Here is a 12,647-nt window from a genome sequence, read left to right as displayed (position 1 = left end):
ATGTACTGCATTCCAGATAATTTGATATTGATCTTTAGATTAATGTTAGACAAATGTAGTATTTCAGGTATGTGATATGCCTTACAAAAATCAATGAATCAGTTTCAGAAAACAAAAGTGTCCATTTTGTTCTTTTTGTAGCAAATTAGTTTTATATGCACCTTAAAGGCAATATGATTGTGGCGATATTGTGCTTATTGGATCATGATTTTAAAACAAAACCTGTGGGAGATTTTTACAAAAAGGATAGCTGAAAACAGTTTTTAATTTTAACGACAATGCCTGCCAATATACAGTCAGGGTTTAGGCGCTTTTAAGGGGGTTCTTTGAAGAGCCTATATGATAAATAAGATCATTACACCAAATTACAAATAAATTATAAACTGAAATTCATTATAAATAAATATTTATAAATATACATAAAAACAACTGCTAGCTAAAGTTATATATCAGCTATCTAAGCAACATGCAAGGCATACAAGTACCATGAGCATTCTAGAAATAGGGTCTGTTATCTGGGTTCTAAAAGCAAAACTAGCTTTCTCCTGTAAACTTGCAGCAGGGACATCCTCAGTTTATGATTTCTTATTTATTCCCTTTACCGCCTTATCCCTGTACTCTGCATTGCATACATTGGCTGCACATCCAATGGACTACAAATGAGGTATGTGGATTTTTCATTTGATTTGACATTGGCACTGATTCATTGGCACAATCAATTAGGTTTTTAAATTCCCTAATGTGCAGGAAGAATGACATTGCATGGAAAGCATATAAAGGTAGATGTAAGTATGTGGCAGTAAACATGATGTATGTTCAGTTAGGAAAAGAAGATACCATTTCAGGTACAAACTTTTCAATATTATATGGCTTGATAAAACACAGCTTTGTATTCCAAAAAATAATTGACTAACATATAGAATCCTTACCAAACCCATCAGGTGACAGCACGTCTCGAGTGACTGAAGAGTGTAGCAGCTTTAGCATTCTAATATATGGTAAAAAAGATAAGAAAAAAATAAGTAAGTTGTGCCTGTTTAGACCTAGTGACATTCAGATGATCCAACATCACAATTTATTGTCACTAGTGCTGTTACTAGCTATTTTTTTTTTATTTGTTTGTTGCATCTATACATATATAAATTACCTTTGATTTGCTTCTGTTGTGTCACAATAAAAAAAAGCAAAATCTTTAAAAAAGCAATTATAAGTAACTTTGCATTTGATCTATAATTTAAATGTTAGTAATAAAAGAGATAATTTTTAGAATAAAATGAATACCTTTTACCTGCAGTAAGATTAGATGTTTAAAACTTTCAAAACTGGTCAAAAGGTAAAATTGTTTTATTTTATTTAGTTCTTTCCTTTTTTACCTTTAGATTATATAGAAAATGCATTTTATTAAAGCACTTGTTAACCTTAAAATTGAAGGATTTATTTATCACAATCACCAAACATTATCTGGTGGAGAAACAATGGAGATTCTCCTTTAAAGAATGTCAGATTCACTGTTTTAGAAATGCACTGCCTATTGTGTGTCTATATGTATATTATTACAGTACATATTGCTGAATACCTAGATGTATAGTTAAACATTTCTATGGGTAATAGGGACAAGTCCAGCTCAAACAGATTATTATCTGATTATTATCTAATAATCTTGATGTATTCAGTTCAGTTTTAACTTGTCCATATAAAATATTCCTTGTGCATCCCCAAACCTAATATCCACTTGTTACAGGTGTGCAGATGTACGAATTTCACTGGCAATGTCTTGTGTTGACTTTGACAACTGTCATTAGCTGTCACAGGAGTTCTGTTAATCTCTACCAAGAACAGAAAATCACAGTGGACAAATGAAAACAGTCCAGACATCAGCAGTCACAAGATGAACATGGCTGCATTTTGTGTCAGCTAATTATGGTTTGTCAAAGACTGCAGGATGGAACAACTTGTATTTTTACTGCTACTGTCCCTACTGATCTTGAAGCTGGAACAGAAAGTTCCATATAGGTAAAAAATGACTAGTTGTTATTGCTTGCAGTAAGTTTTGTTCATCATTATTTATAGGTACTTGTATAACAACTAATTTACAGAATAAAATGCATTATGTGTAACAGCATTTCCACCATGCTTACTTCAACACAAGTAGTAACTCAATTATAGGCTACAGTAGAGAACAATATTAAGAAAGGAACAAAAACCATAATGCACAATAGTAACAATACACAAACGTCTCTTAATGAGCAAAACAAGGGCTTATACATGCTGCATGCCTTTTAAAGCAGCAGGAAATAGGGAACACACTGTACCTCTCAATAATACTTGTCATTCCTTTCATTAGACCTGCATAAGGAGTCACACTCTGCGGTGATTCAGAAAAAGCACCTGTCAAGACTCATTAAAAGAAACACCTCTGCCATAAAAGAGAAAAAAACACTTGGTTTTGCAACACTTGTTATTGACAGGATTTCAGGAAAAAAAAAATTGTGCTTCTGTATTTTATCTTTTTGCTCTTTTTTGTCACAAACAAATAGAGCTTTGACAAAGGCGTCATAGATTATATTGATAGAAAGCATCTGGAACATGACAAATTTCCTTAGGTGGGGTTATGTCTGAACAAGAAAGCTGACAACACAGCTTAGTCTCTAAAAATAGGTATAGGAAAAAATCATTCCCTACGTCAACATATCCAATGTTAGAAGAGAGCAGGCAGAAAACGTACAACAAAAATGGCTATTTGCTCCTTTGCCTGGCATAGACAGCATCAGGGGCACATGCTCGCTGCTCTTGCTTTGTCTGGTTTCAATATTAAAGGAGACCCAGCAAATTGTTTCACAAAAAATATTAAATTGTAATAGCTTTATTGTATTAGAAGCATGTTATTAGAGTGATTTGTGTTTAACTTTCTACAATTTTGTTTACTATAAAAGAAAAAAGATGAATTTATGAATAAATGAAAATGTTCATGTAATGGAATATTGCCGATTGGCTAATGTAAGTTTAAGCTGCTTGGTTGTAAAAACATGCCTACATGTTTACTTTTCACAGAAAACCACATGCATTTTAAAAATAGTGTTACCCTCTGACCTCCACACCAATTTTAGTGACACTACAATGTTTGTTTTAAGTTGTTGGCCATACACTCCAAAATGTTTGCACTTGTCAAAAATTATGTTTTCATGAAAAGTTTAATTAGCCCTACCAGGAATACACAGAGGTTTAAAAAATACCACCTATATGTGATTGACAAGTTTCACATTTAAACAAAAAACTTTGTTTAAAAAAAAGATTGTGCTAAAATCTACAACCCAATAAATCTGTATGAATATCTGCTCCTAGATGTTTCTTTCTTTTGCTTTTGTTGAAATTTTTTGTACTCGAAGAATATAAAAATGCTCTCTTTTGAGTTTCTTCAAATGTTGTCAAAATCATGTAGCAGCTGGCATTGTGGCAATGGGGATTATGTCAGAAGGTAAAGCCAATCTATTCATTATCATTAGTATTTGGGATAGTCGGCAGGAAACGGTGACATGAAACTATATTACTTTGATAAAAGTTCATCTCTTCACAGCCTTTTTGATTTTCAAAGATATCTTTCTTGGTATTGTATCCCTATTCTAAATCTAACTCTGTACATTTCTTGCATTAAGGGTTTTCATACTTCTCCTGTTCAGCCTTGACTAACAATTCCTTGCACAGCTACCAGGAACTAGTGAAAACTTAAAAGGGTATATGCTTGTATTGTGCTCAGAAAAGGAGCGATTTGATGGGAGGATGAGGAATTGATCTGTTGGCACTTACTGAGTTTTGGAACATAGGCAATTTTTTTTTGTTGCCGATCATGATATGCCCATTTCTCATGGCCCTGTCACAACTCCCAAGCACAGGTATTTGCATCGGGGGTGTTGATGGCATGTTGACGCTCAATGCCCATCCCAGCAAGATATATTAAATATCAGCAGAAAAGAACCCAGATGATAATGTGATTTAAAAGTAAAGTGGAAATGTATCTCTTTACTTATTCTTATTCTTCAGTGATGTCCATGGGTAGGCCCTCATCCCAGGAACCACCCCACCCCTATGCAGAACTACAACAAATAAAAATGCTTTGAACTGAGTGACTGACATATAGTAGCCTTTAGAAATCAAAGGGGTATTGTTTTTATAAAATTTTACATTAAATAGAACTAATTGGCTGTTACCGGTAATGGTAAGGGAGAACTACCATTCTTATTACAAGTAATATTGTTGCTGGAGGCATTTCTAAGTAAGAAATTAATTTAGCTTTTTCTAAGTGAATACTGTTACATACATTGTTTTGTCTTTACAATCTAACATTATTATCTAATTAAATCAAAATGAAATTAGCCGAAACACCAGAAAAAGGTTATGTTAGAGACTTGGTATTATCTTTATTATTTCAATTGTTGCAAAATTCACATCTACTAACCAAAATTCAGAAAGAATGAAATAATCAGTAATGAGGTGATTTAGTAAGGAACACCTGTACACATTCCAAAGTAAATGTTTGTTGGGAAAATGTAGGAGCTGCCATTGCTGAGCTGCTTTTGAAAATAGTTTTTCAGTTGTTACCCTGACTTATGGACTTTGATACTTTGAGTCAGAACTCCTTATTTGTGATCCTGTTACCTTTGCATTTGTAGAGCTAGTCTCTAGTCCCCTTACATAAATGGGAACTGCAGAGCAGTGACAACACTTACAGAGACAGCCCCAGACGTACAGATGACATAGAAGGCAAGGCATTCAAATGAGTGGCATGAAGAAAAAATATAGTAGAGAGCTGAACTTCAAAAGTTTTCACACATAATCCCTGATTTATTAAAGCTCTCAAAGGCTAGTAGGAATACACTTTCGTCAGTGAAGCTGGGTGATCTAGCAAACCTAGAATATATCTTTTAAAGCCATTTGCAATTTGTTAGAAATAGTTTTAAATCCTGTACCAGACCCATTCCAGGTTTGCTGGATCACCCAGCTTCACTGATAAAAGTGTATTCTCTCCAGCCTTGGAAAGCTTTAATAAATCAGGACCATAGGGTCTGATTTAATAAAGCTGTCCAATACTAGTACTAAGACAGATTATCATAGGAGAACCTGGGTGATCCAACAATCCTGGAATGAATTGAAAACCTTTGCCAACTAATATTACTAAATAATTTTGAAATCACCATAATTTGTGGCTCAACAGACTAAAGATTTGTCACTGAGTTAAAAATATTTACACTATGATCTGCTAGTTTGCATCAATGCTTTATAATATGCAATTCTAAACCCACCTGGCTCCATTGCTTTTCACCTTGGAATTTGTTTTACAGGATTTATTCTGCTTTAATTGGCTTATCTAATATTGTTACTACATAAGACAACAGTTTGGACATTCCTGAGTTTATTATAAATTCCTCTCATTTCTTTTTGTAATTTCCATGTTGCCTGTCCCTTTCCCCCCTGGATTGTATAACTGGGAGTAGTAATCTTTCAAACATTCTGTTATTTGGGTACTTTTATATATGTTTTTTTGGTTGTTTATCTATTATTGCATATGCATGCATTTCTGTTCCTGATGTACTGTTCTCACCAAGAGCCTACTATTGTTATCATGCTCAAGGATATAAATATTCCTACTCATTTAACCTAATACTGCAGATGTTCCTATATAATAGTTCTCCAGCTATTGTTTCCCTAGTCAACAATCTAGCTTTATGTGCTCACTCCAAGCATCTGACATTTTCTAGAAACTCTATTGTTCTTGCTTCCCTCTACTTCTTAATACTTACATTGTTGGATAATGAATCCCCTTATCGTACATTTATGAGCCTCTTATACGACTAGGGGGGATATCCCTCCTGAATTATTCAATTCAAAGAAACTGTTCTTAGGCATCTCCAACTCCTCTTTTATTGATTTTTCCTTAAGGATTGAGGAATTCAGTCTCCATTCCTGACTTTTTACAAAATTAAGTCATATTAACCACTACTGAGGAATGATCTCAGTATGGCACTGGTTCAATACTTACACCACATACTTTATCATAGATACATCATTATATGAACTAATCTTGAGTAAACATAATGCGTAAACGTTAGAAAATAGAGTTAAATATAGAGTAATATAGGAAATATGTAAAATATTTTACTTTAGGATAGGCTATTTTCCAGATTAGATCATTTTCCAGACTAGTGATTGACTTTGTATTTCAATATTTTTATTGAAGTTTTGAAAAAATATTAACATAGAGAACTCTTTTAACAAACATTCGCAATAAAAGGTACAACGATGGTCAAAGACAAAAAAACAAAAGTAAACAATTTGAAACCATAGGAGACATCTGTAGTGATTGACTTTGATCTCAAACATTTCATGTTTGGAGCATACAATCCAGCTAATGTGAAAGTTCTGTCTATTTTTTTCACTAATATAACCCTTCATTTCTCATTTCTAATCACGTATCAATTAGTTGAAAATGATTGGATAACAACTGAGATAATAATATTACCACTCACTAAAAACAGAACCAGGCACAGAGGTATAACTAGAAAATGAATAAACTTGACCTAGAAATTGAGGTATATCTACAAAATTAATGTAATGTAATATTTATTACATAGCTTTGGAGGGTTGTTTTTCCTAAACTGTGTATTCTGAATATAATCCACTTGTGCGTGTTTCCTCTGTAAATTCTGCAGTAACATATTTAGTTTTTTTTCTGTTTGTTTAACCCCCTTGCATTAACCATCATCAAACTCAAACATAACGCCTTTTATAGCTTCTGCTAATAAAATGTAAAAGTTTGCATATACTAAGAACTTTCATTTCTACTACCACTTTGCAGGTCTTGTGAAACACTGGTAGCCATAAAACTGGTAACACTGGAAATAAAATAGTAAGACAGAAGCCTTTGTTAAATCATGTCCTTACACCACTTTAACTCTTCTTTGCAAGGCAGAGGATTTGAATTTGTATTTTTCCAATGCAACTGTTTTTTTTCCGATTAATTCAAATAATCTTTTCAGCTTTATGTTTAACATCCTCCAGGATCTTAAAATTAATTTTGAATAATACATAATTTGAAAGGCATTATTGTGTAAAATTCTGATGTGGCGTATTAAGATACTATAAAATATGCACATTCATTTGTATATTTTTACATAAGATAAGGTAAGTAAAAAGAAAATATTACTTTTTAAAACTAATATATTTTAATGTCTTCAAATATTCAATAATGGACAAAATATCACCTATGTGAATTAATAGTTACGAACAATATTTTTCTGCAAACCTAAATGTAGGTTTCTGCAAACTTACAAAGGTTTTTAAATGGATTTTGCCATATTTAAAAATATTAAAATGAAAAAAAAAACATAATTAAAGAAAGCTCTTAAACTGACAGAATATTCAGAACAGTAATGAAAACCATAAAGTTTTCCGGTACAATCATTTTAGATTTTTGAGAACACTTTTAAACTGTCATTTTTGTTTTTATAATTTGCTATCTTATTATACAAATTTTGTTTTACAAATAGATGTTTAATAAAGTGTTTTCAGATAAGGAACAGTTGGAACAGAAAAAGAGCTTGCTTTGCAGATCCTCTTGCTTGATTGGAACCTGGGACTGAGCCCTGTGATTAGGAATTAAACCATGCTCATTTGATTAATTTGTCTTCATAAATGGGCATCTTTCAAAAAAATCAGTAGCAATTCCAATTTTTTTTTACAAAATGTCCCACAAGGTTAAGTCTTCAAAAAGCATAAACCATAAAATATTATTCTAAAACAACTTTAAATCTACCAGTACATAAAATAAAATGATTGCCTTGAAAAAACTATCTATTAAATAACTCACACAAATAAATACCAAAAATGGTAACCTCATGGATACCTTAATTTACAAGTAATGAATAAATGACTTTGAGAAAAAATATCTATGACAGGTTATCATGAACCTATGTTGTTAGAACCCAGGTATAGATCAAGTTATATGAATGATATACCTAATGTGTAAAGAACATTGGGAACTGTGGAGGCAGAAAGATCTGTACTAATAGAAGAATTGTTGAACAAGCTAAGGAGGGAATAGGAATGATATCTGGTCCTTTCTTTAAATACTATTAATATACATTCACTAAAGCATGTATGTGCCTTAAATAGAAAGCAGGAGTTTAATTTGCATCACAACAAATCCATGACATTGTTATAACATGAGACCATACATAATATTAGATGGGATTTATACTTTTAAATACAAGACACACATGCAAAATATCTGTTTTCTAATGCATATGTGTTTTGCTATTCTTTGTATGCCATATGTAAAAAGCACAGGAGCCCTAATGATCTCACCAATGTTCCTTTATCCTTTCTCTTGCTGTTGAACAAAACCTGGGAAAAATGAGCTTGAAACATATGTGCCCCAAACATGATTTTTGATGTGAGAAAACAAATGAGCATGGACTATTTAAGATAAATATGCCAATCATTCCTTCAAAGGATTTGGTGCCTTTGAAGTTGTAATAAATGATAGGGCTAGGGCATTGTTCTGTCCTACGCCAATGTGATGTTTTGGATCCAAATAACAAGCAGTTTACTGAAGTGTTACTTGTTATTGTTGCACATGCATGTCAGCTTGTTAAAACTGAAGAATTGCTTGAAAAAGACAAAAGTATTTCAATTTTATATTTTCTATTTATATGTTAAGATTTTTGTTATGCTTTCTGACTTTTATTCAGAACATTTGCCTCTCTGTATGCTGAATACAGAAATAAAAACTACTGAAGACACATATATCTCTCATTTGAATATTTCTTTGACAATCGGGACATAAATTCAGAGCTGTGCAATGACTATTTTTGTCAGTTGTATTGCTGCCTCATGTTTCTTCCAGAAGTGTCACTGAGACAGGAAGGGTTGTGCAATCTTCCAAATGGTGACATAGATTGAAATTAAAATATTGAAAAGGAAAATGTTTTCTCTATTTTTGCGACAGTTGGGATTTTGACATATGGTACATCAACCACTCTCAAAGGGATCACGTTGGAATGCATGGCTCAGTGGTTAGCACTCCAGCCTTTGCAGCGTTAGGTCCCAGGCTCGAGTCCCAGCCAGGGCACGATCTGCATGGAGTTTGCAGGTTCTCCCCGTGTCTGTGAGGGTTTCCTCCCGGTACTCCGGTTTCCTCCCACATCCCAAAAACATGCAGTTAGGTTAATTAGCTTCCCCCTAAATTGACCTTAGACTACATTAATGACATATGACTATGGCAGGGACATTAGAATATGACATTTGAGAGACAGTTAGTGACACAACTATGGACTTTGTACAGTGCAGCATAATATGATGGTGCTATATAAATACTGTGTAATAATAATCCCTGTTAAGGACCCATCCATCCTGGTGAATTTTTACTTCTCAATTTTGGCTGACACAGCCCTGCCACTCCCTAAGGTTATTCTGCGGGGTCCTGCACAAGCCGCCAGCACCCCCCTGGTCACATTCTAAGCTCTCTTTAAGTAGAAGTGTTATCACTTAGATAGGTAGGTAACTATGCCCTGGAAAGGACACCTAGGGCTATGGAACTTGCAAACAGGCACTGAGCTACTGTTTAGTATTAAAAGATTGAGTCATTTGCATGCCTTGAAAAAAGGAACCACAGTGATACTGAAATATTATTCCAGGTAATGGTAATGAACTGCAGAAAATAAAATATGTCATGTAAGTGCTGTGTTTTTTCTAATTTTGCCACCATTTTTCCTTGCACATGCTTTTCTAGTGTATTTGCGGCATGTGTGCAGGGCAGGGTAAACTTTTCAGGACCAAGTCTATCTAACTGTGTACACAAGAGTATTTTGCTCACCACACCACAGTTTTACACCTCATAGTACTGTAAAGCACCATACAGCATGGAATAACACTGTACAGCTCCACCACCAATTGCTAATATGGATGCTGGGAGTCCACTCTACTATAGCACAGGGGCTTTTCCTCCTTCCTAGAACAGATAACTAACATACACATTTACAATCTATTTTACATATAAACTATGGATCTGAATGTGTCAGGATTAGGTCATAATGACTAAAAGGTATTGTTAAAATATTTATTGTTTAATAAAATAAAATGGCCATTCTACTTCATCATTCCATTTTCTTATTTCCTCTACACTCTTTTTAATACTTAAAAGTATAAAAGCACATTTCCATTGGCAATGTACTCAAGTGGAGCTTTATACTCCAGGCATTTTTAATTTAATATTGAATGATTCCTTTGAGACCCATAGCAAGCACTAAAATATTTTCATAAGAGGTAGAATGGTAATTGCAATATCTTTTACAATAATGCTCAATAGCTAAATTAGCATTCTGACATTTTTATAACAAATTTTCTTTTGGTAATGTAGTATTATGAATAATCTGCATAAACCGAACTGACGTTTAGAGTGGGGCCATGTTCCGTGGCAGATTGGAAGAAAAATATGGTGGAAATTATGATAAATGATCATAAAGGAAATGTATAATTATAATCATATAGTTTATACTGTTAATTTGTATGCATCAGAGCGAAGAATGAACAACGATTCACGGGTATTGCTCAGTGCAGAAGGATAGAGGAACAAGCAGTCTTATATAGCACTATGATCACATATTATTCATGGTTCTTTCTTTAAATACTACTTCAAGAGGCACTAGGATGGAAGGGACACTATGTGAGACTCATTCTGCTATTCTTTTACTTTTGTGAACTTATTATGGCGTTATTCATGTGAGTGTACAGTGCACTAGCTAAAAGGTTTTAAAATTAATACTTGTGTATTTTGTGGCATTTACTAAAGTCAAAAACGTTAGTCTCTCTGTTGTTATCTGAAAGCTTGCATCCTCAGCATTTCCATATCTTTTCAAATACTGTACATTTTATTCTTATTGTAGTTAATGTATATATTATACTAGAGGTGCCAATCATTTTGACCTCAAACCCTGTGCAGATTACAAGGAGAGGCATTTCTTTGGTTGCAAGAAGAAAAAGTAAGAATTTCCGTCATTTTTAGATATAGAACTAAGAAGTAGGTGCAAATGTTTTATACAACACAAACTATATTAAAGAAAAAAAGTGTGCATCGGTAATCTTACCTTCAATGGTCAATACTTCGGAGAGCCCGATTTTTCTTCAATTACAGCTGCAAGTCTCTTGGGGTGTACCTCTTAGAAAATATATCCACAGGTTTTGCCCATTCCTCAAGGCAAAACTGCTTCAACTCCTCCAAGGATTTTCAGATGAATGGAGGTCTAAGCTTTGACCACGCTATTTTTGTGTAACTTTATCTGTATAGTTAGGATCATTGTCCTGGTAGAAGATGAACCTTGTCCCAATGTCAAATTTCATTCAGACTAAAACATTTATTAAAATGTTTTGAAAAATACTCAAAAATTCCCTGTAATTATTAGCATCTTTTTTTCAATCCTGGCCAACTTTTCTGTCCCTAGCAATGAAAACATCCGCACACCATAATGCTGCCAACAATATGTTTCATCATCAGAATGATGATCTTAGTGTGATGAGTGCAAAACATATGTTGTTGCTCATGATGGCCGGAAAAAAAAATTTTAGTCTGACTGGTGAAATCTTTTTTCATGTTTGTGTAAAGTCTATCACATTCTTTTAGGCAAACTCCAATTGTGAAATCTTTTTTTTTTTTTTTTGAGGCCCCCTTAACACAGTGAAAAAGGCTGGCAACTGGTAAATTCAGGTACATACTTCTAGTTCCATGAAGCTAATTTAATAAAATTGCTTACCGTACAGTTCTGGATTCATTACTAGAATGACACCTCATTCATCCAATCCAGTAAAATTGTATCCAGAAGACCTTACAAGCGGCATTCTTTATCCACTTCTCCAGCTTCTAATTTAAGCACTCTATTTGACCAAATTTTAGTTTTAAGGGCTGCTCATTCATCTTTACCTCAAAACCACAAATTCATTTCAATATTATGGCCATAATGAATGTAAAGATCTTTGTTTCAAATTGTTTTTAAGCAATAAAAACAATGAATGTACAAGACTAGCCAGAAGGCTGGGATTCTCTTACTTTTTAAAAGCAAAAGAATGCAGTTAGGCTAATTGGCTTAAGAAAATGTACCTAAAACTGTAGGCCATTGTGATTGTGAGCCCCATTGAGAGACAGTTAGTGACAAGACCATGGATATTGTAAAGTGCTGGGTAATATGTTGGCACTGTATATAATAGTTAGTAATAGTAGTAGTAGTTTACTAGTAATAGTAGTAGTAGTTTACTAGTAATAGTAAACAGTAAAAAGATATATTTTTATCTTTGCCTTAAAAACTCCTAGCTTTCTTGACTCCTTTTCTGTTCAGGAGTTAATAACTACTCTTTATTTCATAACAAAGTGCAAACTGGTTAAAGTAGCCAATCTAATGCTTTGGTAGAATTAAGGACTACTGCTTCCCATTACAAGCTGCGATCTGCTGCCAAATTTGTCATCCCTTACTTTTTATGTATAAAAGATGTGAAAAAAGAAATAAAAAGTAGAGCTCATGATCAGGCTAAAAACATTGAATCTGATTCCAAATGTCACAGATTTTCTCATGCTCTTGGTAGGATTGGATGAGAAATGACACAGA

The 12,647-nt window shown here is 33.5% G+C and overlaps 1 long non-coding RNA gene across 3 annotated transcripts in view; it reads right to left on the bottom strand.

The window, feature by feature from the left end:
• The window catches only part of LOC140330022 (uncharacterized), a 138,361-nt gene extending 126,923 nt beyond the window's left edge, over nt 1-11,438 (bottom strand). For all 3 annotated transcript variants that reach the window (XR_011920569.1, XR_011920570.1, XR_011920571.1), the window contains exons 1-2: nt 11,139-11,438; nt 930-988 (exon numbers count right to left, since the gene is read on the bottom strand). This is a non-coding gene — a long non-coding RNA (uncharacterized lncRNA). The remainder of the gene's footprint in view (nt 1-929; nt 989-11,138) is intronic.
• Between the last annotated feature and the right edge of the window lie 1,209 nt (nt 11,439-12,647).

Source organism: Pyxicephalus adspersus, chromosome 4, assembly GCF_032062135.1.
Source record: "Pyxicephalus adspersus chromosome 4, UCB_Pads_2.0, whole genome shotgun sequence".
NCBI lineage: Eukaryota > Metazoa > Chordata > Amphibia > Anura > Pyxicephalidae > Pyxicephalus > Pyxicephalus adspersus.
This window is presented reverse-complemented; position numbering and strand designations above follow the sequence as displayed.